This window comes from Neoarius graeffei, chromosome 5 (genome assembly GCF_027579695.1).
Source record: "Neoarius graeffei isolate fNeoGra1 chromosome 5, fNeoGra1.pri, whole genome shotgun sequence".
In the NCBI taxonomy this organism is placed as follows: Eukaryota; Metazoa; Chordata; class Actinopteri; order Siluriformes; family Ariidae; genus Neoarius; species Neoarius graeffei.
The window spans coordinates 102,760,752-102,787,125 of NC_083573.1; the positions used below are offsets into that span (position 1 = coordinate 102,760,752).

Below are 26,374 nucleotides of genomic sequence, written 5' to 3' on the forward strand. Positions count from 1 at the left end.
GGATGATTGTTATTGAGCATCTGGCTTCAGTGGTTGGAGTCACAAAAAAACAAGACCTAGCCTATGTAGAGAGGGGCGACTTTGAGGACCTTTTAACACCGATACAGTGTTGTAGAGTCATGCAGACGTTCAAACAAAGGGGGGGGGGGGCATGTAAAGCAATGTAAAATTATATTTTACAAGGCATCTGTCTAGATAAAGTTGTGGTAGAGTTAAGATAATACTTTAAAGAGATGCATTAAAAGGTCTAAAAAATGAGATGTTTGAAGATGTTTTAAAAAAAAGTTAGTTTTTTTTATGAATGATTCACAATGATATAGCATAGATTCCTTTGCAGTCAGTGTAATCATATTTTGAAACAACTAAAGCATACTATTTTCTAATGAAAAGTGTATATACTGTAAATAACCAAAACCTGCAAATATGTTTTGTATTTCTTTGTCTTTAAAGAGTTGAATGAAGGAGACACTGGTTACAAAGGTCTGTCAAATGAGCTAACAGGGTCCCCCTCATCCTCGGACACATCACTGACTGTTACGGTTGCCTTTATGGAGGTTGCATGCTTGCGTGATGTTTCTGTAGGAATGGGTTTGTGAGTCAGAATGTGTTTTGAACAGTGTTCTACATTTTTGTTTGGTGCTGTTGTGGTGAATGGGAGATGTATTTTATTTTGACACCTCCGTTGAGATGCAGGCTGATTCGGCCAGTGCAGGTTGAATCGGGAGATGGTGTTGTGTGTAAAGATAGAGATGGGCTGTGGACTGCCTTTGGAACAAGTTAACATAATGTTTACTGGTATATGCAAATATAAGAAGACTCTAAGATCCTTTCCTAGCATGCAGCCAACAAGGTTTTTTTTTTTAAGTTTGTGCTTTATTTCTATTTTCTACTGTTTGCTATCATGTACGTTAACATGTTATCAGCTAACATGGTGTCCTCATGTTTAATACTGTGTATTATTAGTTTTCACGGTTTGATGTACAGAGAAGACTTCAGTAAAACCTGTTAAAGGAAACCACTTGCGTCTGATCATGCTTTGGGAGGGAATCACAGTGAAAACACGAACTGTCCATTGACGCCAGTGGCCGATGAAGCAAGTAGAAGACTAGCGAGCTAATCTTTCCATGTGGTGCCTCGCAACGGTGCATCGAACGTTCGTCCAGGAAAGATGAATGAAAATCACAAACATACACACACAAACTGTATGAGCAATATTTTCAAGTCAAAGCCCGTAAGAAATTGGACACTGATAAGAGTGGGCTAAGAAGAGAGCTTTATGAGAGTTGCCAAAAGGGTTTATGTGGATGCTTAAGAGCTGTTATGTGTGTAATGAACGCAACTTATTTGCTAAATCAAAGTGAACTGAATCTTGCCATTAACGGTATTACAGTAAGCTTTGAAGTTAATGATTTAAGTTAAAGGGTGACTTTTCACATTGCATTTGAAGTGCCAATTTAAGGTGTGTGTTTTGATAATACTAAGTGAAGGCTACATGCCATTTGATATTTTGGTTAAGAATAAGTGTTCCATGGGAACCAAGGTTTATTTACATTTTCAAGGTGAATTTTGAGCTTAAGGCTATTGATAATTATAGCTTACGATAGTTTTGTTTACACTGATATACACATTTAAGAAACACATTTTAAGGATATTTTGAAGTAAAACTGATTTTACTAGTTTTACCTATTACAGCTAATGACAATGTGAACATTCAGACTTACGGTATAAGAGATGTTTAAACATAGACACTTAAACACAGTAATTCATCCAGAGATTTATTCACACTTAAGATCTATTTACAATTCATATTTAGTTAATTCAGAGCAATTCATTGATAATGGCAGAGCCAAGTGAGTCTACACCCAAGGTAAGGGACAATGTTAGGGACAGTGAAAGTAACAACCCGCCAGAAGATCAAGTTGAAGAAGATGCTGATGTCCCGCAAGAAGAGCAGCAAGAGGAAGTGCCACAGCCAAGACATTGTGAACGAATCCGCACACTAACAGAGAAGGGCAAAGAAATGCAAGACAACAAAATTAAGGCACTCCAGCAATGATTCAACTACATTCATCAAAAATGGAAAACACAAGTTAAATTCGCCATGAAGCCATTGTCACAGTCTTCAGAACTGTTATCTGAAAATCTTCTGAATGATATCATGGGCAATGTCAGAGGCCTTTGTGCTGACATCCAGCACATTTATGAAGAGCTACGCAGAATCACAGCTCCAGACCAAGACACACGCCAGAAAGTAGATCGGTGTGTAGAGATTTCAAGCTTCATTGTATCCAGAGCATCACGTCATCTGAACGGAAACATTCCAGAGGGAGAAGAGCAAGACTGGCATCTGGCCAGCTCTCTTTGGAACTCAAGTAAGAGTGAATTTGGAACGGTCACTTCTATCCTGAAGGACGCTTCAAAGCACTCAAGCAGGTCTTCTGTGAAACGTCAAGAAGCTGCCACTGCTGCAAGCCAAGCTGTTCTGAAAGTGTTACAAGAACAAGAAAGAGAACAACTGGAAATACAGTGTCTGGAGGCAGAAGCTAAAAGGAAGCTCCTGCCATGAAGCGTCATCTAGAGCAAGAAGCTGAAGAGGTGAAGAGGAGAATAAAGAGAGAAGACCACGAAGCTGAAATGAAAGTTAGATTTGAGGAAGAGCACAACTCTCTACAAAGGACTCTGGAGGAAAAACAGAGAAGGATACAGCATTTGGAGACAGTGAAGAAGCTAAGTGCAGTGCGGGCAAGAATGCAAGTGTATGATCAAGAACTGGGTGGAAATAAAAATCCTCCTAACTCAAAGGACATCCTAACTCATGAGTTGAGTGCCACAAAGCATTTACCACGTCTGTGTTTCTTGCCCTTCAAGCTGTGATAACCTCCATGAATCAAAGCACAACTGAGCTAGTCAGAGTCTTGGCAGATGCTTTAAGTGCCAACAGAATCCCAGTTCCTGAACCATCAGTATTCAGTGGGGATCCATTGAGGTACAGTGATTGGAAGCTCTCTTTTTAAACACTTATCAATCAGAAAAATATTCAAGACAAAGAGAAAATATACTACCTCCATAGATATGTGGGTGGTCAAGCTAAGACTGCAGTTGATGGATACTTTCTGCTCGGATCTGAATCTGCTTATACTTCAGCATGGAAGATCTTGGAAGAGAGATACGGAAATCCATTCACAGTTGCAAAGGCATACAGAGACAAACTCCAAACATGGCCAAGGATCGGCGCCAAAGATAGCTTTGAGCTCAGAGGGTTTGTCGATTTTCTCTGCAGTTGTGAGGCTGCCATGGTCCACATTAAAGCACTGGAGATTCTAAATGACTGTAATGAAAATAGAAAAATCCTGTCAAAGTTACCAGACTGGCTTACTGCGAGATGGAATAGGAAAGTCCTTGAAGTTGAAGAAAAGGGTGGCAAGTTCCCCTCCTAGCCAGTTTGTTGAATTTATGACAAGAGAAGTGAAAACCTCCTGTAACCCAGTGACATCATTGCAATCACTAAAGCAAGGTGAAACTGAAAAGCCAAAATCACAAAGACATCAAAATGCCAAAGTAAGAACACTAACAACAAGTTCCAATGTAGAGACTATGAAGACATGCACTTTCTGCAAGAAGACTGGGCACACTTTGCACAAATGCAGAAAGTTCCTAGAAAGGGCAATCTCTGACAGAATAAAGTTCGTCCAAGCCAAAAAGCTGTGCTTCGGATGCCTCAAGCCAGGTCACGCAACCAGGAGCCAGTTTTCTCACTTATTCGAGAGAGGAGCTGCTGGCCCTGAAAACAATGGGACGAGCCGGGATATGACACCCCATCCCGGCGGAGCTGAGGAGGAAACCCAGGGGCTGCAAGGCTGGAGCTAAGGTAAAGGCTAGGCTAGCGGACAACCAGCGGTGCTACAAACCATCCATTCTCTCCGTTATCATGGGGAATGTGAACTCGCTGCCAAATAAAGTCGACGAGCTTTCCACTCTGAACAACCAGCGGATTTATCGGGAGAGCAGCTTATTTATCTTTACGGATACATGGCTAACACACCTTGTACCGGATGCTAACATGGACCTGCGGGGATTCACTGCTGTGAGAGATGACAGAGACACTAATACATGCGGGAAAAGCAAAGGTGGGGGACTCATCATTTATGTTAACAACCGCTGGCGTAACCCGGGACATATCTCCGTAAAGACAGTTTTATGTTGCCCGGACTTGGAGCTGCTAGCCGTTAGCCTGCGGCCATATTATCTGCCAAGGGAGTTCGGTCACGTGATCACCATCTGGGTTTACATCCCTCCGAGGGCAGACGCAGCCGCTGCATGTGAGAGGATTCACTCTGTCACAGCAAGGCTGTAGACACAGCACCCTGAGGCATTTATGATCATTTCTGGGGACTTTAATCATGCTACTATGGACTCTACTTTGGCTGCTTTTTACCAGGCTGTGGATTGTCCAACAAGGAACAACAGGACAATTGACTTGCTGTATGCTAATGTGAGGGATGCATACAGTGTCACACCCCTCCCCCCACTAGGGAAGTCTGACCACAGCCTGGTTCTTCTACAGCAGAAGTACACCCCCCTGGTTCAAAGGCTGCCTGCAACAACTAGCTCCATCAGGAGGTGGTCCCCTGAAATGGAAGATGCCCTCAGAGACTGCTATGACATCACAGACTGGGATGTGCTGCTTAGCCCACACTGTGAGGACACAGAGGGGCTGACACACTGTCTGACAGATTACCTCAACTTCTGTGCAGATGTGGTCTCCCCCGCTAAGACTGTATGGTGTTACCCTGTGTTCCATGAGTAACACAGGAAGTCAAAGCTGTCCTCAACAGGAAGAAGGCCGCCTTCAGGAGCAGGGATAGGGAGGTGATGAAAGCAGCACAGCAGGAAGTGAAACGCTGCATGAGGGAAGCTAAGGACAGCTACAGGAGAAAGGTGGAGCAGAAGCTGAAGGAGAACAGCATGAGGGAGGTCTGGGAAAGTGTGAAAACCATCACAGGCCACAATACAAAGACCAGAGTCGTTGAGGGGACAGTGGAGAGGGTGAATGAGTTGAATGACTTCTTCAATCGGTTCAACCAGCCCACGTCCCCCCCCACCCTCTCCCTCACTGCAGCCATCTCTCCTTCTTCCCTCAACACACCTCCCCCCAGTCTTCGCAACAGCCCCCTCCTCCCCCACACAGACTCCTCTACGCATTACTGCAGACCAGGTCAGAGATGAACTGAGGAAGCTTCACCCCAGGAAAGCAGCAGGCCCAGACAAGGTGTGTCCATGACTACTGAAGACCTGCGCTGCTGAACTGGGTGAACCACTCCAACGCATCTTCAACCTCAGCCTGCAGCTGGGGAGAGTGCCAACCCTCTGGAAGACATCATGTATTGTTCCAGTTCCCAAAAAGAATTGGCCTAGCGAGCTGAACGACTTCTGACCAGTGGCACTCACTTCACATCTGATGAAGACATTGGAGCAGCTCTTCCTCCTCAGACCCCAGGTACAACATGCCCAGGACTGTCTGCAGTTTGCGTACCGGGCAGGTGTTGGTGTGGAAGATGCCATCCTTTACCTGCTACACCGAGCCCACTTCCATCTGGATAAGGGAAATGGCACAGTGAGGATCCTCTTCTTGGACTTCTCAAGTGCCTTCAACACCATCCAGCCCCTACTGCTTCAGGACAAACTGAACAAGATATGAGTGGACCCCTGCCTGGTCACCTGGATCTCCAGCTACCTCACTGACAGGCCACAGTACGTCAGGCTGAAGGACATCATGTCTGACACTGTATTTAGCAGCACCAGAGCACACCAGGGCACGGTGCTGGCCCCTCTTCTCTTCATCCTGTACACCGCGGACTTCTGCTACAACTCGGAGCTGTGTCACATTCAGAAGTTTGCCAATGACACAGCCATCGTTGGGTGTATCAGTGACGACAGAGAGGAGGAATATAGGAGCCTGGTGAGGGACTTTGCTGTGTGGTGTGACAGGAACCATCTGCAGCTCAACACCTCAAAGACCAAGGAGCTGGTCACTGACTTTGGGAGGTCCAGACCAAGGTCACGACCAGTTCTATTCGAGGGAGTCAAGGTGGAGGCTGTGGATTCCTACAAGTACCTCAGGCTGTGGCTGGACAGCAAGCTGGACTGGACTTGCAACACCAATCACTTATACAGGAAGTGGCAGAGCAGGCTGTACTTCCTTAGAGGCTGCGGTCCTTTAACATCTGCAGGAAACTCCTGTGGATGTTCTATCAGTCTGTGGTCACCAGTGTCCTGTTTTACACCGTGGTGTGCTGGGGGGGCAGCACATCCAAGAAGGACACATCCAGGCTGGACAAACTGATCAGGCGGGCCGGCTCTGTGGTCGGCATGAAGCTGGACTCTCTGGTGACGGTGGCAGAGAAGAGGTCTATGGACAAACTACTGAACATCATGGATGATGCCAGTCACCCTCTGCACACCGTCATCAGCAACCAGAGGAGCCTGTTCAGTGACAGAATGCTCCTTCCCAAGTGCAGGAAGAACAGACTCAAAAACTCCTTTGTCCCTCACGCCATCAGACTGTACAACTCCTCTCTGGGGGGGAGGAGGGGTAACAGGAGGACAGAGGATGGGAAGGAGCAGTAGCCTAGCCTAACAATAAGCAATACCGGACAATGTGGAATATAATGTGCAATATAAAGTGCAGTATCTTTCCTGCTCCCCCCCCACACACACACTTACCCTAACCCCACTTCTCCCCTCCCTCTCTTCCCCATATCTTATTCTTTTATATTTGTATATGTAAGTACTTAATTTATTTTAATTTATCTAGAAGTTTTCTCTATTTATCTGTAATGATGCTGCTGGAATCTTAATTTCCCTGAGGAAACCCTCCCAAAGGGATCAATAAAGTTTTATCTAATCTAATCTAAAGAGCTACAACAGTAGGAGTGTTTGCGACACCTGCAACAAGTGGCACCCTACTTGTTTGCATGAAGACAGAGACAAGGAACAACAAAGACAACCACAAGCTAAATGAAATCCAAGCCAAGAAAAGAATAGAGAAAAGCATCAAGAAATGCAGTCCAAAGACACAACCACAGTTGCTACTTCAAACAGAGTAATCCTTGAAGAAGCCAACACACAGACCTCTGCAATACTTCCTGTCTGGCTGTCATCAGTCATGCAGCCAGCACAAGAGGTACTTGTATATGCCCTGTTGGACACTCAAAGTGATACAACCTTTGTTTTGCACTGCAAAAAATAAAAATCTTAGGAAGTTTATTTGTCTATTTTCAAATCAAAACATCTAGCCACCCTTATTATAAGACATAATTGTCCAACAAGCAAAACCTCATATAGCTAGAAAGGCTAGTTTTTAGACAAAATGTCTTGAAAAAGCCTTATTTGGAGCACCTTTGAAAATAAAACAATTTTTTTTTAAAAAACAAGTACATTTTGGACATTTGTCAAATGAGGTTCATCTTGTTTCAAGAAAACAAAAACAAAGTATGCTTGTTTTGGGAATAAATGAACTTTACTGAAATCTTTGAATCTTTCATTACAATTCAACTCCACATTACATATCCTAAGTTTACTGCGACTGTTTTCTCAGTCATTTAGAGTGAGGTCCTTCTAGATGCTGTACATACTCTAGACCAGACAAGTGCCTTCATAAAGGCTATGAGTGAGTGGAGGGCGTTTTAGTGAGGTCTTTTTGGAATGCTGTGAGTTAAGTTCAGTGTTTGTTTGGTTTTTTTTTTGTGCCTGATCTTGTAAACCCCTCATACACATGAATAGTCAGTGCCCCCAAAATGCACTGTTGCTTTGGCATCGTGTAAGAACTGTAGGTCAAAATGCGTAGACTTTTTTTTTTTTGTGCCTGATCTTGTAAACCCCTCGTACACTGCACTGTTGCTTTGGCGTTGTGTAAGCACTGTAAGTCAAAATGCGTAGACTTTTTATTTTTTTATTTTTTTGGTGCCTGAGGTCCTGGGGAAGTGGAATCTTAAGAGATGTTTTAATGTTTGAATGTTGAAATGGGGAAAAAAAATAAACATGTTGCAATGCTACACGTGTCATCAACTTGATTCAAGATAGTCTCTGGTCTCATATCTAGAGTATTTTACTAATTACAGGTCACAAAAGGAGAATCTTTTAAGCTAGCAATGCTTAGTTGCAGAATTTAACAATCCTAATATTATATTTATCTTAAATTCAGTTTTTACTGCTAAGACTTTGTCATGAATTTAAGTGTAATACCCTTAAAATGAAATAAATAAAAATGACTTGAATGGCTAAATGCAAGAAGTATGCTCTTGTTATAAGAACTATTTTGATTATTTTGAGTTAATCAGATCTCGCATAATAAGTTCCCCAATCTTATTTTGGAATTATTTCATCTAAAAACAGGTTAGATTTTTCATCTTACTTTAAGAAATCTTACCAAGTCAAATTTGACTAGTTCCATTGGCAGATTTTTTTCACCTGAGTCAAGCAAATATGCTTTGTTTTAATCTTTTATTTCTTATTTTTGAAAGGCCATTTTTTACAGTGTGGGAGGAGTGGCTGATGCTCTAGAAGCTGACAAAGAACAAGTCAAGTTGAAGCTCTCTACTATGACCTCGAGAACCACAGTAGTAAGCTCTCAAAGAATAAAAGACCTACACGTCTGTGGCTTTTACTCTGGCAAGATCTCTTTACCACCGGTCTACACACATGACTTTATCCCAGCCAACAGAACTCACATCCCAACCGGTGAAACTGCTAAAGCCTGGCCCCATCTACAGCACCTCCAAGAAGATGTGGCACCTTTACAAGACTGTGAAGTGAGTCTGCTCATTGGGTACAAATGCTCACAAGCCTTACTCCCACGAGAAGTTGTCCCTGGCAAAGAAAATGAGCCCTACGCACAGACCTGGGGTGGAGTATAGTAGGCCATGGGAACCTCTGTTTAGACTATGGAGATGCCTTCGGGATCAGTCATCGTGTAGTGGTGAGGCAAGTGACTCCACATGTTGAGCCCTCCATCAACCTGAAAACAGAAGTGCACTATGTGAACAGATCCAAAGTCAAAGAAATTACTCCCTCAGACATCTTAAAGATCCTTGAATCAGACTTCTCAGAAAAGGCTGGAGAAGAGGATCCTGTGGCTCAAGACGATCTCAAGTTCCTGTCAAAGATGAGAGAAAACATCAAGCAAAAGGATGACGGTCATTACGAAATGCCATTACCGTTCAAAGAAGAAAGACCGAAACTGCCAAACAACAAGATTTGTGCAATACGCCATGTAAATTGTCTTGAAAAAAGACTAAGGAAGAACAAAACATACTTCAAAGACTATGTGAACTTCATGGATGACATAATCTCACAAGGTGACGCAGAGAAAGTCCCTGAGCAAGAAATTGACAACAGTCCTGCATGGTATGTGCCACATCATGGAGTTTATCATCCACAGAAACCAGGGAAAATATGTGTAGTATTCAACTGTTCTGCCAAGTTTCAAGAAATGTCTCTCAATGACCATCTGCTTACCGGGCCTGACCTCACAAACACGTTGGTGGGAGTCCTGTGCAGGTTCTGAAAAGATCTAATCGCTGTGACTTGTGACATCGAAAGGATGTTTCACCAGTTTCATGTGAAAAGGGAAGATCAGGATTGCTTACGGTTCTTATGGTGGGAGTACGGCCATCTGGAAACCACACCCTCAACTTACAGAATGAAAGTCCACCTGTTTGGAGCAGCTTCGTCTCCTGGTTGTGCCAACTTTGGCCTGAAACATCTGGCAGCACAAGGGTAAGGTCAGTATAGCAAGACACCATATGCTTCACTCAGAGAAATTTCTAAGTAGATGATGGTCTAGGAAATGTTCACACTGAGAAGGAAGCCATTCAGCTCATTAAGGAATCAAGGGAACTTTGCTCCATCGGAAAGCTAAGGCTCCACAAGTTTGTCCCAATAATGAGAATGTGATGGCATCCATCCCAAAGGAAGAATGTGCTACCATTAAGGATCAAGACATGGCCTTGAGCTTACCTCATATGGAGAGAGCACTTGGTGGAGAGTGGTGCATCACCTCCGATTCGTTCAAGTTCAGAGTGCAAGTGAAGACCAATCCACTAACAAGAAGAGGTGTGCTCTCTACAGCTGCCTCTGTGTATGATCTATTAGGATTCATGGCACCTTTTGTACTTCTTGGAAAGCAAGTTCTTCAGCAAATGTGTAGAGAAAGAATTGGCTGGGGCAAAGAGCTTCCAGAGAATCTAAGACCTCAATGGGAGTCTTGGATTAGAAACCTTCCTAAGGCATCCTAAATGGAAATTAAAAGATGTTACTTACCTTCAAGTTTCCACAACGTTAAGGAGGTATGAGCTTCACCATTTTTCTGATGCAAGCACCTCCGGATATGGTGAACGCACTTACCTGCGAATTGTCAGCGAGTCCACAAAAGTCCATTGCTCTCTTGTGATGGGGAAAATCAAGAGTCACACCAACAAAGGTGACAACAATTCCAAGACTGGAGCTCACTGCGGCAGTAGTTGCAGTTTGAACCAGTGACATGCTCGGCAATGAATTAGAAATTCAAGACTTGCAAGAATACTTGGACGGATTCTACAGTCATTCTCGGCTACATAAACAATGATGCCAGAAGTTTTCAAGTGTTTGTAGCAAACCAAATCCAAAGAATCAAGTCAAGCACAAAGCCTGAACAATGGGCCTATGTTGCGTCTGAGGAAAATCCAGCAGATTACGCCTCTCGAGGATTAGCAGCAGAGCAACTCAAGACCTCCAGTTGGTTCACTGGACCGAGGTTTCTCTGGGAAAAGGAACTGCCTGACAGACAGTGTAAAGTGGGAGAAGTTAAGGAGGATGACCCTGAACTTCACAAGGCTCACATGTTCAACACTAAGGCAACAGAGGACAGATAATTATTGGACCGCCTTGAGAAGCTCTCTGACTGGTCAAGTGTCATGCAAGCAGTGGCCAGATTGAAACGACAAATCAAAGAACACAAATGTGAGGAGCAAAGAACCAATGAAAGTATAAGCTCGGAAGAAAGAAAAGAAGCAGAAAGTGCTATTGTCAATTTAGTCCAGGAAAGGGCGTTTCCAGATGAGATGAGGAACCTGAAAGCAAACAAGGTCATCACCAAGTCACACAGTAAGCTGTACAAGGTAAGTCTGTTTTTGGATGAAGAAGGGATCACATGTCAAGTGATCACATCATCCAAGTCAAGCCTTGTTACACCCACATGTGAAACATCCAGCAATACTTCCAAAAGGTAGTCACAGATCCAGCTTACTTGTTAAGCACTTACACGAGAGAGTATATCATCAGGGACATGGAATAACGGTCAATGAACTGCGAACTAATGGATGGTGGATTCTGGGATGCAGCAGTGCAGTATCGTCACACATATTCAAATGTGTCAAGTGTCGGAGGTACAGAAGACGTACTGAAGGCCAGAAAATGGGCAATTTACCTGAAGACAGAATGGAAACGACTCCTCCATTCATATACACTGGCATAGACTGCTTTGGTCCAATCTATGTAAAAGAAGGAAGAAAAGATGTCAAAAGATGTGGACTTTTACTTACCTGTCTGTGTTCAAGAGCTGTACACATTGAAATGCTCAATGACATGACATCTGATGCGTTCATCAATGCCCTAAGAGCATTCATTGCCATAAGAGGGAATGTGCATCAACTTAGAAGTGACCAAGGAACCAATTTCATTGGTGCAAGGAGAGAGTTCGCAGAACTTATGCAAGGAATGAATGGAGAAAGAGTGAAGGCCTTAGGATGCAAGTTTCTAATGAATCCTCCAGCGGCAAGTCATATGGGTGGCGTCTGGGAGACACAAATCAGAACCATAAGGAGCGTTCTCACTGCTATTCTTGACCAGTCAGCGCAAAGACTTGATAGCTCATCCCTGAGAACTTTCCTTTATGAAGTGATGGCGATCATCAATAGCAGACCACTTACCGCTGAACTTCTTAATGACCCATCCGCACCTGAACCTTTGACTCTGAATCATATTCTTACAATGAAGTCCACCATAATCTTACCTCCACCTGGACAGTTTATCAAAGAGGACCTTTATCTTCAGAAGAGGTGGGGGCGAGTGCAGTATTTAGCCAATGAGTTTTGGATTCGATGGAAAAAGGAATATCTATTGATTTTACAACCAAGACAAAAATGGCAGAACAACAGAAGAAACCTGAAAGTGAAGGTCATTGTGTTGTTACATGACCAAGCCCCATGCAATGAATGGAAGCTGGCCCAAATAACAGAGGTATACCCTGGGTCAGATGATAGGGTGAGAAAGGTTAGATTGATGGTTGGTGACACCATGTTTGATAAGGGTAGATCCACTACGAAAATGGTATTCCTAGAGACACCTGTGCATAAGCTAGTTACTTTACTTGAAGCAGATCAAGATGCTTAATGTTTTTGACATTCTATTCCAAATGGTTCATAATGTTTTTCTCAGCATTTTATGCAAGACATTTCATGTTTACAGTGGCATCCTGTGTAATGGTCACGAAGGTAATGTTTAAAGTTTGGAAGGGTTTAAGCTTACCTGCAACAGTCATTAAGCATTGAGAAATCCCATGGTAAGGCTGTGAGATTTGGTGGGATGTTACTGTTGCCACTGTGGAGGTTGCATGCTTGCGTGATGTTTCTGTGGGAATGGGCTTGTGAGTCAGAATGTGTTTTGAACAGTGTTCTGCATTTTTGTTTGGTGCTATTGTGGTGAATGGGAGATGTATTTTATTTTGACACCTCCGTTGAGATGCAGGCTGATTCGGCCAGTGCATGTTGAATTGGGAGATGGTGTTGTGTGTAAAGTTGGAGATGGACTGTGGACTGCCTTTGGAACAAGTTAATGTAATGTTTACTGGTATATGCGAAGATAAGAAGACCCTAAGATGATTTCCTTTCCTAACTTGCAGCCAACTAGGGTTTTTTTTTTTTTAAGTTTGTGCTTTATTTTTATTTTCTATTGTTTGCTATCATGTCTGTTAACATATCAGCTAACATGGTGTCCTTATGGTTAATACTGTGCATTATTAGTTTTCACGGTTTGATGTACAGAGAAGACTTCAGTAAAACCCGTTAAAGGAAACCACTTGCGTCTGATCGTGCTTTGGGAGGGAATCACATTGGGGTTTTTGTGCTGGAAAAGGACTTGGAGAAGCTGCAGCCCCAGCAGTTGCCACAAGGAGATGCTGAAGCTCCTCACTTCTTGTGCCTGTGTCCTGACAGCCCTAATATCCGTCCTACCTGACCTTCATAAATGAGTCTCATATCATGGATTCCACCTCATCTGTGAGAACACTGAAATCAGGCTGTCAAACTGTATGCGGATGACTTGCTCTCTCTCTTACACTCCTACAGAGTTTTATATATTCTTTCTTGACCTGCAATAGCACACGGTGCATCCAGCTGCTCCAGAGGCTCATGTGGGATGTCAGGACAGTGTAGAGCTTTAAGAACAGCTGGAGCAAACTTCCCAAAATGTGCAATGGAACACAAAACAACTGGGTACATCTTATCATGCAGCCAGTCAGCCACAGATTTCGTCATGGCAGTATGAGTGTCCATTACATAGCCTGTTTTGGAGTGTACTTCGTGAAGTCAGGCAATCAGCCTCTGAGCACCACCTTGCCTGCACGTCCTGCCGAATCCTACATAATAAATTCAAGGCTTACAAACAAGTCCCGGAGGAGCTCACCATCCCCGCTGGATGCATAATGCAAAAACCGTTCAAGATTTGAAGATTTCAGAATGTCAACAGCAGGAGAATTTGACAGCATGATCTTCCTACCTCGAAGATCGTACTGACCAGTGCAGATAAAATCAGAGATGACACAGTTATGATTAGAGGCGCAAATGATGTTTCTTATTGGGATGCCCATTTGTTTAGCATAGACAGCAGATATGGTATTTCCAAAAAGTTTCCAGTGGGGATGCACACATCAATGGGTTGCCTAAATTTCACCACACCATCTCTGATGAGGTCTAGGTAAGCAGAGGAGTGATAGACCACCTGGGGAAGCAGCCACACCCAGTTGATGGAGTTAGCTGTGCTAAGAACAGTGGCGTACTCCACTGCAAAGTGGCTAGCCAGCCTCGAGTCACCAAACATCCCCTTGATGGTGCTCTGACAGAAGTCAAAGTCAGAGAAGATGCTGACAGACCTAGTGTTGCCCTCCTTGAAACCAGTCATCTGCAGTTTCTGAATGATGCTAACACCTTCCTCAGGGAAAAACACCAGCACTCCAATACACTGTCTGTCGCTTTCACGGAGGTTGCTGAACCCACTAAGTACTGCACTTCCTGTGTCCCCAGATGTGGCCACAAGGATCAAGTAGTTGCACATCTGCGGAAGGCAGTGAGCAAAGAGCTGCGGCATTAACTGAAGTGCCACATCTTTAAAGGAAGCAGTGGGACCATGGAAGAGCTCAAGAATGTACTGATCCCTCAGCAAGATGCTTAACAGGTGCTACTGATTTGCTGGCAAAGTTTTGCCCATAGTCTTGGGTAACCATTGAGCGAAATTCTGATGGAGCGATATCCAGTGGATGTATGCACTTCTCAAGTATGACTAAAGCACGCTCAGGATAAGACATATCCACTAATCTTATCCATTCAGAACATCTCAGTTTTGGGAATCCTTTATTACGTACATAAAGCCCACTATTGGGAGCTAATCCCTCCATGACAACATCACTGAAGAACTTCACATCACCGTTTGACACAGGTCTCTGGCTCCTGGTGGAGATGTAGGTCTCTGATTCAGAGTCCTGATATTTATCTAGAACCCTGACAACTTTCTCTCCTATTTCCTCAATAGTGTCCCCTCCTTCCACAAAACACTCTTGCATCCAACTGCTTTTCATAAAACTGTTTTCGGTACTCTAAGTTCTCCCTCATGGAGATGCCAGCACCCTGACCAACGATTCTGTACAGCCTCTCTACTACATCTTCAGTATCCACGTCCAGATAGAGAGTGATTCCTGAGCGTTTCAAGTGCCGCATGGAGTCCAAGTGAAGTGGGTTTGAACCCGTAAGTGAGATCACACATCCAGAGGCAGAGAAGTTGCAAACAGCTTGGCCCTCTTCATCGATAAAACGGTCACCTCCAACTTGGGCCAGCTTCTCTGCTACAGTCATCCCCCATGTCTTTTCCAAAACATTGTCAATATCGATTACAGGCTTCCAGAGTCTGTGGGACAAAATCTGCCCCACTGGCGTCTTCCCAGCCCCAGGAGGACCCATGAGGAGCATGTTCCTCTCCTGAGAACTCTTTGTAGACATACATGACCTTTGTATCATGTGCAAAGGTGAGAAAGCAGAAGAACTGGCAATTTGATGGTACCTCAGTTTGTCCATTTTCGACAATAAATTAAACAAGTGTCTAGTCATCATTGTTTAGGAAATGGATCTGAGGAGGAAAAAAAAAATTAAGGTACAGTGGCATTAGTTAGTAAAGTTAAGTAGATCTAGCTTCAGTTGTGGCTTTACCCTATATTTAATGAAGATACAAAGAAAGCATGGAGGAACCATATCTATATTTACATGCTTGCTGTAAAGCAGTGACACCTGCTGGAGACTTGGTTTATTTCAGGTTAGAAAACATGGTCCTGGGAAATGACTGTTGCTGTAATGTCTAACCTTTTCATTTTTTGCTTTTTGAGCTTATTTCCATGTACAGGAACAGTCAAAAGTTTGTACACCCTTACTCAACTCTTTCAGAGGTTTTTTTTCTGTATTGTGACTATTCTCTATATTGTAGAACAACACTGAAGACATCAAAACTATGAAATAACATCTGGAACATATATGGAATACTGTGGTAAACAAAAATGTGTTTGATATTTTAGATTCTTCAATGTAGCCAGCGTTTACCTTAATGATGCTTTGCACACTATTGGCATTATCTTAACCAGGCATGCCTCGTCAAAAGGCAAATTAGTGAACAAGTTTCTTGCCTGCTTAATTTGTTTGAGATCAAAGGGTAAACAGAAAATGATAAAAAGACTAAATAAATAAACAACCCTATTCCACAACTGTAGTAATCCATATTATGTCAAGAACCACTCAATTAAGTAAAGAGAAACAACATCCATCAAGACATGAAATAACTTTTAATTCATAAAAATAAAGGGGAAAAAAACCCAAAGAAGAACAGTGAATTAGGAGCTGTGCCCAAACTTTTGACTGGCACTTTATATTCACTCATTATTTTTTGGGGGGGTGGGTGGGGAGTGTTACATTCAAATGTTAGTGACAACAACCATAGAAGTGGAAACAAATAATAATGAATTGATCCACTTGACCCGAAACATGAGTGTGTGGGTCACGGTTGTCAAAGCTCAAATTCAGAGACTCAGATTATTTTGCAGGTCAAGGGGCCCACAGGGCCCCTCCTGGGAAAAAAAAACAGGGGCCCATTTCTACAATGGGGGGGCCCAGACATTATCCTTCAGTTGAAGCGAACCTAGTGAGTGAAGCGAGCCCAATGAACAGCTGGGGCAGCCCAGGGGCTGTGTTTTTCTTCTCAATTCTGTTTTTTTTTTGGTATTAGAAGCCATATGAAGCAATGTAGATGACAAAAATCAATGCTTCAACCAAATATATTGAGATATTGTTTAATCAGTGGCAATATTTTGGAATTCAACCACAGGCCACTATAAATCACATCTATATTATCTCCTCCTTGTAAATTATAGCACAAGAATGGGTTCGTTTTTTGCATGCTGTGACGGTCTAATTCTGCTTGTCTCTAATTATCTCTACTTCTAATTTCAGAGAATCAGATGGGATGCTGAATCTTCAATCTTGGGTTCAAATTCAGGCTATGAAGTTTGAAAATTAATAATGTCTGATACTAATGATACAAGGGCGGCACGGTGGTGTAGTAGTTAGTGCTGTCGCCTCACAGCAAGAAGGTCCGGGTTTGAGCCCCGTGGCCGGCGAGGGCCTTTCTGTGCGGAGTTTGCATGTTCTCCCCGTGTCCGCGTGGGTTTCCTCCGGGTGCTCCGGTTTCCCCCACAGTCCAAAGACATGCAGGTTAGGTTAACTGGTGACTCTAAATTGACTGTAGGTGTGAATGTGAGTGTGAATGGTTGTCTGTGTCTATGTGTCAGCCCTGTGATGACCTGGCGACTTGTCCAGGGTGTACCCCGCCTTTCGCCCGTAGTCAGCTGGGATAGGCTCCAGCTTGCCTGTGACCCTGTAGAACAGGATAAAGCGGCTACAGATAATGAGATGAGATGAGACTAATGATACAACAGTTGTAAATCTAGTATGACTAATTACCTTGGGTATCAGGGGTATCAGTTTTTTCAGGTGAGTGTACTCTCTTTCTGCCGAAGAATGATAAAATAGATGTATTTTTCTTTTTTTTTCTTCTTATCCATGTTTTCTTGTTTCTTTCGAATATTCATACATAAACCATAAGACGCCACCTAGCGAAAGGCTTGGATCAGGTTTTACTCGCTTGGGACGCTACAAACGGGGCAGCGTAAATACACGAACGGGTCCGAAGTATATTCAATATGGCGGCGGTCAAAACAAATTCATCTGATGCTGAAATCTGTTGACTATCCAGATAATTATGTTGGAAGTTGCATATTTGTGCAAGATTTTCGATATTGAGACCATGAAGTCAAGTAATACCAGTGTAGGAAATTCATGGAAAATATCAGCCAGACCACAGGGCAGGCAACTCTGAAAAGTTGCCTGCCCTGCTCAAAAGTTGCCTGCCCCAATTTCAACTATAATCCATCATAATATCGCATAATTTTTGAAAAATTGTAAAAGAGGCAATGCATGTAATGTATCATGCATGTAATTTCATATATTCAATTTAGTTTTATTATTATAAATTATAAATTTAGATTTATTACTGGTGTTTATGTATATAAATGTATATGTGACCTATGTTGCTTGAGATCAGCCAAACCATCATGCTTCAGATTGATAGAACCAGTGACAAAAGCTCCATTGGCATATTTCCTAAGTCTATCTGGGGTTTTTCGTTTAGACAAGGGCCCATATGCAGCTCTACACACCTTACAGTAGATAGTTTGTTTGTTGTCATCGGATACCAGCCAGTCAAACTCTTGCTTCTAACTGTCCACAACAGTTCTCCTTCTCTTATCTTTATCATATTTTTGTTGTGCTTCCTTTCTCTCTTCTTCAGTTTGTTTTTGTTTTTGAGAGGTCTTTGGTTCAGGTGGTTTTATCCCAAGATAGTCATACAACATTTTCAGATATTTGGAACAATTAACAATCAATTTTATGTGATATTTTGACAAAACTCATGTGGTAGAACGCTGGTTTTCAAAGTCACAGACATAGATGTGACTTGGGGAGACTTGGGGTGGATTTCACTGAGCTGTGTGTATCGAGCTCTCTGACTGGCTGAACCTCCGAAGACACAGCCAATCAGAGTGCTCGTTTCATTTCTAAGCGAAAACAATATGGCCGCGCCCACGTCGGTAAACAAACCAACAGAATCTAGTGAAAATGTCTTGAAAAGTCCTTCAATATGATGAAATATCGAGAGAACAATGAACCCCCTCAAAGAGGGACCGCCCGTGGGGCTGGCAACTTATAAATTCATTCCGCCCTTGCTGCAAACTGACCGCGACGGGCGGTGGGGCGGGCACCCATTTCCTACACTGGTCATACGCCACGGAACGTTCCAAATAGGGTATAAAATGCTCGCGTCCATATTGGCCCCTGCCTCTCTCGACAATGTGTTCATTATTCAAAATAGTGCGTCTTAGATGCGGGCGCGCCAACAATCTGAGTCTCTGAAATTGTGATAAATACATTGAAACACACCAACCAAATAGTTTCCCCTTTTCTGAGAATGATTAGCACTGAAATTAAGTGACATAAGGAATCTTACAAGCTCATAATATAAAGTAAAATTCACAAGAAAATATTTGTTCATTTGTGAAATATACATTCACCACTCAAAGATAAACTTCATATCTTCACGCCATCATGTAATATCCTCTATATACACACTCCCAGTAAAGATGAGCCATAATAATAATAATAATAATAATAATAATATAGTAGGAAGAAGAATTCTTAGCTTCACTTAACGCAGGGGTCTCAAACTCAACTTACCTGGGGGCTGCTGGAGGTAGAGTCTGGGTGAGGCTGGGCCACATCAAGTATTCAAAAAAAAAGTGCAACTGATCCAATCTTCTCAATCTTTATTATTAACAGTTCTTCAACATGAATGTTTCTTCTGAACATGAATGGGTTCTTCAGAACATAAACGGTTCTTCTGAACATAGGCTTCTCCTGCCTACTCCTTGCTGCCAGAGACCTGTCAGCGCTTCCTCTCACACAGCTGAGCCACATTTGGCTTGAGGGAGGAAGCAGTTGAGACCCTCAGTATGGCTTGAAGATGCTCATCAGTAAGTTTGGATCTGTACTTTGACTTACTGAAGTTCATGGTGGAGAAGAGCTTTTCACAGAGACAGAGGTGGAAAGTAACGAATTACATTACTCGCGTTACTGTACTTGAGTAGCTTTTTTGTGTACTTATACTTTTTCAAGTAATTTTTAAAGAGTGTACTTTTACTTTTACTTAAGTATGTTTTCTTTTAAGTAGTGTACTTCGGTACATTTTACATCACAACCGTTACTGAGTAAAAAAAAATAAAATAAAATAAAAAAAGGCTAAAACGGAGAAGGGGAAATGCATGGGCGTCGCCACCATTGAATGTGAAGGGGACATGTCCCCCTCACATTTCATAATTCTTCGTTTGGACCCCCCCACATTTAACATAAAATATTAGTTCACCCAGCGCCGTTTCTATTGCTTCGTGAAAGAATCCATTCCACTTGATCGATAAGAGAAAACACAGAGCACTGAAAATCCACTCCGGGTTTTCCGGGCGCTCCCTACAACAGCTCACCGCGCGTGAGTGAAGTGAATCTCAGCGCGAGCACAGAAATGTTGGTGCAGCTGCTGGAAAGTGGAGGAGGTGACGTCATCCCCATTGCAACCTCACTGACGCGGTACGCGGTGGTCCGGACTACCGTTGTGGTCCGGACCACGCCGTTTTCAGGTGTGGTCCGGACCACCAAGTTCAGAAGACAAATAAAAAGTCTTACTGTGATGTTGCATGGTTTAGGCCTATCCATAAAGATAAATTATTTTTCACTTCCCTCGTGGCAGCTCCCGCTTTTTTACATGCGTTAGAACTGGTATCTTTTATTGCGCGTGTGTTTTACGCATGCATTTCTCTTCCGGTTTGAGAAAAAATAACAAATGATGTACGACTTTGTAAAAAAACTCGTATTAAATGACAAACACAGTATGATTTTGGTAAGTTTTTATTTATATTGTAATATAATACAGCATACGGTGAACCGGACCACAATCCAGGAAAAATAATTAATTAATGCCCTCGTTTTGTATGGAAAATACGGTGATCCGGACCACCGCGTACCGCGTCCAATGTCTAGCTTTTGCTAAAACCTTATTCTTTTGTTATCTGCCCTCAAAATTAACCCTAGGACACGTTAAATTAATATTCAACTAAACAGTGAAATAAGCTTAGCCTAATGGGGTATTCTTGATTGATGATGAATTGTTTGCAGTATTTGCTCCCAGACACAATGGACATAAGGACATTCTTTACAAAGAAGCGGAAAGTAAGTCAAAATTTCCCCACAGGACAGGGTTTTTTGTCCCAATGGAAATGTTAGTGCAGTTAGCTGGTTAGTCAATGTTAGGAGATGTATCAGCTAGCTTAATGTTAGCTATCATTTAATTCAAACCCAGTAGGCCTGCCTTACTGTAATGCTAAGAATGAGGTCAAGTCTGCTCTGATGATATTTATTGATTCCTTGTTTTGTCTGGTCTTTGGCAGTTTTCTGGAAAGTAAGATGGGAAATCAGTGTATAGGGAAGGAATAGTAGAGAGGAAAGCGATGGAGAGAGATGGATGTTATTCCAGGTGGATTGTGAAGGAAAGGGGATAAAAGTTATGAAGTGGTAGAAATTGTGGTGGCACCAATATAAGAAGGAGTTATATCTATAAATCTATTTGTTATACTAATCTGTAAATGTTACTGTAGTACCACCATTGCATGTAGGTTGACAAAACTGCACTTGTTCATTGTGTGAAGTTCTCTTTTATGTGTCATTGCTTGACCCAGTGTAATTTTGTGTTATGAAGACTGCATGATGCCATGCCATTTTTGTTATGAGTATCGCTAAATCGGAAAAAAGTAAAATGCACCCACTAAAGTCACTGTTGGTGGTGAACAAAACTGCACCTGTTCATTGTGTGAAGTTATTTTTTATGTGTCACCGTTGCTTGACACAGTGTGATTGTGTGTTATGAAGTTTGCATGATGCCATGTCATGCCTGTTCATTGTGTGAGATTATGAATATTCTTATTTTTAAACATACAGTTGAGTGTCACTATTGTCACCCAGTGGCATGTTGTATTATATCTAAAACTAAATAGAAAACACAAAATAAAAAGTAAAATGCACCCATAAAGTCATTGTTGGTGATAAATTGTGTCACATTCATCTCATTATCTTAGGCGTAGCAGTGGGTTTAAAAACAGGCTGATGAATATATGGACTAGTTGAATGAGGACTTGTTGTTGAAAATTAATTAAAATTTTTCTGGCAGAGGACCCCCCCGCCAGTGTGTCCCCCCCACATTAAAAATGCTTCTGATGCCCCTGGGGAAATGCGTTCTGGAAATGAATCACGGGAAGGACAGTTGTCGCGCGCGTGAGTCTCACACAGACGATGGCGGACATGCACCGGCGCTTTAAGGGGGGGGGGGGGCTTCGGGGGCCTCAAACCCCTGGGCCACAGCCAATCAGGGGCCTTGTAATATTAATAAAATAATAAACTGTCGGAATCGTGGGTCTACATTTATGTACAGATAGAAATAAGGTTAGAAATAAATGAGCGCACAGTAGCCTGCTGTAAGAGACATGGTGGATGTGGTTCGCGAAACGAACACCCACAACTGTACCAGAATAAAATGTAACGTCACGCATGAAAGCGCGTCAAAGACTGCAGACTACTGAGACACAAATTTAGAGACTTTGAAAGATGAAGCGTTCACATAAGCGCATAAAAGGAAAAAAAGAGAGAGATGCAGGTAATAATAGAATCATTGCCTAAAGTCACAGACTTTTTTAAGGTAAGGATCACCAATCTGTTCAGAATATCAGCTACTTATCAGTTATCAGCCTACCAGCAGCTAGGCTATGTGCAGCTAGGCTAGATATGCTATGATCTGTCCAACAGTAAAATAAATCAGTTGTGATTTGAATACGTGTCGTGTGATTTGAGTTATAATCCTGTTAGTATAATAGCATATTTCGATGGGGAAAATAAAATGTCTAAAACGGCATCTACTGAAGAAATTGATGAAAAGATTGTAGCCTATAATTTTCACAGTTCGGGCAGCAGACAGTGTAAGCATACTGAGGGGAATAGCAATACAAATCTAGCGCATATCCACATTTCTCGCTAGCTGTGTTGGGTGTGTTGTTAACCCATGTGGATTTAAGTGAAATACTTGAGAAGTTCTGTGGTCAAGACAATGTTTTAAGGTAAGGACGCTTGATTATTAATGTTTGCCCGCCGTGGCTTGTTGTTGACGAAAGGCCCACACGATTTTGCCTTATGCAGCTACTGCTAGCGTCATGCTTTGAACTAGGTTAAGCTCATTTGCGCTAAAGGATGGGTTTATTGAAGGACTTTGATGTAGCTAGTTTCTTTTTAAAAAATCGTATGCTCAAAACAGTACGCCCGTGTTCATCATGTTTAACTTTTTTCTTGATGGAGTGCGTGAAATATTGTTGCAAGTGGTATTTCGATGCAGTCATGTCAAAAAGGCAGTTGAATGCACAGTCTTATTCAAGGAGAAGGAAGACTTGCATGATGCTTGAACATAGATCGGTAAAATAGACCCTAGTAGGACTTGGTTTCGTGTATTTCGGTCTGTAGAGTTATGAGTTTGGCCGCTGTCCATGGTGTTTATGTTTCATGTGGCCGCCGAGCCAAGTACCTTCATCATCATGTTCCCCTGTCAAAAGTTAAACTCTCTAGGGGTGCTTCTGCTGTAGCAGTTGCAGCAGTTGCTCAAAGTTTGATTTGTCCATCATCATACGTCTTATCTGTTGGGTGTCTATGCTCAGCAGATTTTCCCATTTCGTCCATTTGTAACCATTTTTGTCAAACAGGAGCTGCTTTTGCACTTGGTTATTGCCCATCCGGCAAACATGAGCAATATATTTTAGTTATTGTACGTAGCAGGATAGTTTTATATCTTGGGTTCCTGTCAGTTTCCGGAGGTCAGCATTGGACATCTTGTAGCTCCAGTCTATATCTTCATTTGTAGTGTTCTTTTGGTCAGGGGCATTCTTTCGTTTATATCCACCTTTAATCATTTTCCTTAGGAAGCCGTGCCACACTACCTCAATTTTGTGAATTTCACTGGATGATAGTTGCCATGCCTGTGTGCTGTACAGGAGATGAGATCAAACGCATGCCACTAGGAACTTTATACGGGTTTTTAGTAGTATTCGGTGGTCGGTTAGAATGTGTTTCAGTTCATTCCATTTCATGAATGCAGCACTTATCCTAGCATGCAGGAAGTGTGAGGATTCATCACAGTTGCTGACATTATAACAAAGATATTTAAAGGTGCGGATGTTTTTAATATTACTGCCGCCAAGGGAAATGATACTTGGTTTACATTTGATATCCTCATTGACGTTAAAAGCCATTGTTTCTGTTTTGACATATGATATTTGTAAACCAAAGCGGGTGTAGGTCTTATCATACAACTGAAGAATATTCTGAAGCTCCTCGATGGATCCAGCGAGTATGGCCTGATCATCTGCGTATAGAATCTCTGTTATGCAACCCTCTCCTGATGCTCGTGCTTTCGTACGCATTTCTCTTGTGGATACCTCATTTGGAATGCAATATCTGAACTTGAAGCCTGTATCTGGGTACAGTTTTGATATCTCATGCTGTGCAATCCTGACAACAAAGTCCATATAGATATTAAAAACTGATGGTGATTCTAGGGCACCTTGTCTTGCAGTGAATGTTTGTTTTCATGCCGCCGAGCTATTTTTATGTATTTTATTTTTTAAAAGGACTTGTCTGTAGGTGTGTGTGTTTTATGTTTACAACACATAGGTCTACATTAGCGCACGCGCGCTTGTGTGGTTATCTCTGGCCATGCCCCTGCGTGAAAGTTACGCAGTATCACTGTCCTGTCCGTGGTAATAATCAGAACCGGCTCTGTAATGATAGTGCGCACATTCTTCTCTCCCTCTGTGGTCGGATGTGTTGAGCGATGTGAGCGTGGGCCTTGCGCAGCTACGCTGAGCCAAACGTAACCTATCGTAGGCTTCTAGGCTAATTACGCGCTTACACTGTAAATGCTTGACACATATTGCAAATAAAATAAGAGTGTTTTCCTGGCCAACGGTAAGGGTAGGGTTGACAGGTAGCCTATGAGGGGCCTAGCCCCTGGGCCACGGGTGTTGATAAAGCGCCCCTGCGGACATGGAGGAGACTGAGGAACCTGTGGTGGACGACCCTGCAGAAAACGCAATTTCTTCCAGTAATGAAGTGCACCCCTGGCCCTACATACGTGATCACTTCAGCTTCGTAGAGAAAAGGGGTGACAGTTTCATTATGCAATGCAGATTGTGTGCCCAAGAAGACAACCATTGCGGCATACAAAAATTCGACGTCTAATCTGCGCAAGCATGTTGAGGTAAGTATTGTCATTGGCATCATAATCACGGGCGCAGATAGAGGGTGGGACGGGTGGGATTCGTCCCACCCAGATTTAAATTCACCTCGTTCGGTCCCCCCCACTTATAGGGAGAAAAAAACGTCTATGCTGTCTTTCTTTGCATAAGGCAAACCTCACGGAAAAATCAAAAGACTAATTACCATTCGGTTTATTGAGGTGCACAGCAGTGTATACATAGTTGCAGCAACTCCCATAAAACAAAACAAAGACTGATATTCGGTTGGTTGAGCTGCGCAGACTGCACAGGTTTCGAGCTCAAGCTTGGTTGCTATGGTTACCCACAACAAGTTTGACAGGCATATCGGGGTTGGTTTGCTGGCAGCTTTGTCCCCCCCCAGTTTTTTGTCCCCCCCAGTTTTTTGTCCCTCCCAGTTCAAAAAACGTATCTGTGCCCCTGATCATAATGTTTCCTTTCCATAGTAAAACCGACAATAGGCTGGTTATATTCCAAAAATAGTGGATGGCATTGCTAATGTTGAAGCAGCAACCTGTTGGTACTGTAACATAACGGTAACTAGTCTGTTATTCGGTTGGCTAATCATGCAAGCAAGTTAGCTCGCCAACCTGACGTGATCAGTCCTCCTACCATTCTACATCCAACAGGCCAGAAAGGAATACTAAGCCAAACAAATAATGTTTGAGTTGAATTGTTCAATAACACACAGTGCACACAGGCAAGCTACGAGATTTCGGTGCAACATTTCACTTTCATATTTCGTGTACAATGCTTTGTGTGTGGTCAGGGCGATGTAAACGACATGACTGTGTGTATTGACCTTTTTTGTTTGTCTCAGTTTTAATGCAGCATTATCCTAAGCATTCAATTTGATACACTTCCTTTAAATAAAACATCTGGGTTGAGATGTACATATATCCTTGTTTCCTCTTCTTTTTCATTTTTGCACAACACAATGGAGGCAGAAAACACCCATTGTTAAAAGTAACGTTTTACTTTTACTCAAAGTACATTGTAAATGATCTACTTTTTACTTTTACTTGAGTAGATTTTTTTGTCTGGTAACTTTTCTTGTACTTAAGTAAAATTTCATCAGAGTAACAGTACTTGTACTTGAGTATAATATTTTAGTACTCTTTCCACCTCTGCACACAGATATGTGCTCCCAAAAAGGCACATGGTGAACATCCTGGAAACGTCCTGGAAAGCTCAGGGAAGGTGGGGGGCAATTCTCTCAAAAAATGTCCAAGCTTGTCTGCTTTTCCAGTCACCTCCCCGAACTTGGATTTGAGTTCAGAATTGCACTGCAGGTCAATGAGCTCCATTTGAAGCACAGGAGGGGCATCTTGCACATCGAAGGAGAAGGGGTCAGCAAAAATTTGAAAAGTGGCTCTGTGTGTCTTGAAGTCTGCAAACCTGTGATCAAATTCCTCTTTAAGCCCCTGGATCTGATATGGTTGATGCATTTCACAACGACAGATATCACATTGTCAAACTTCAGGCATTTGCTGCAAAGGGCCTGCTGATGGATAATGCAGTGCAGAGCAATGGCCTCCTCCACACCCTCCTCTTCCAGTT

General features: G+C 42.5%; 1 pseudogene; it reads right to left on the bottom strand.

Annotated features, from left to right (window-relative positions):
• Positions 1–13,376: 13,376 nt before the first annotated feature.
• LOC132886318 (threonine synthase-like 1) lies at positions 13,377–15,380 on the bottom strand (annotated as a pseudogene).
• Between the last annotated feature and the right edge of the window lie 10,994 nt (positions 15,381–26,374).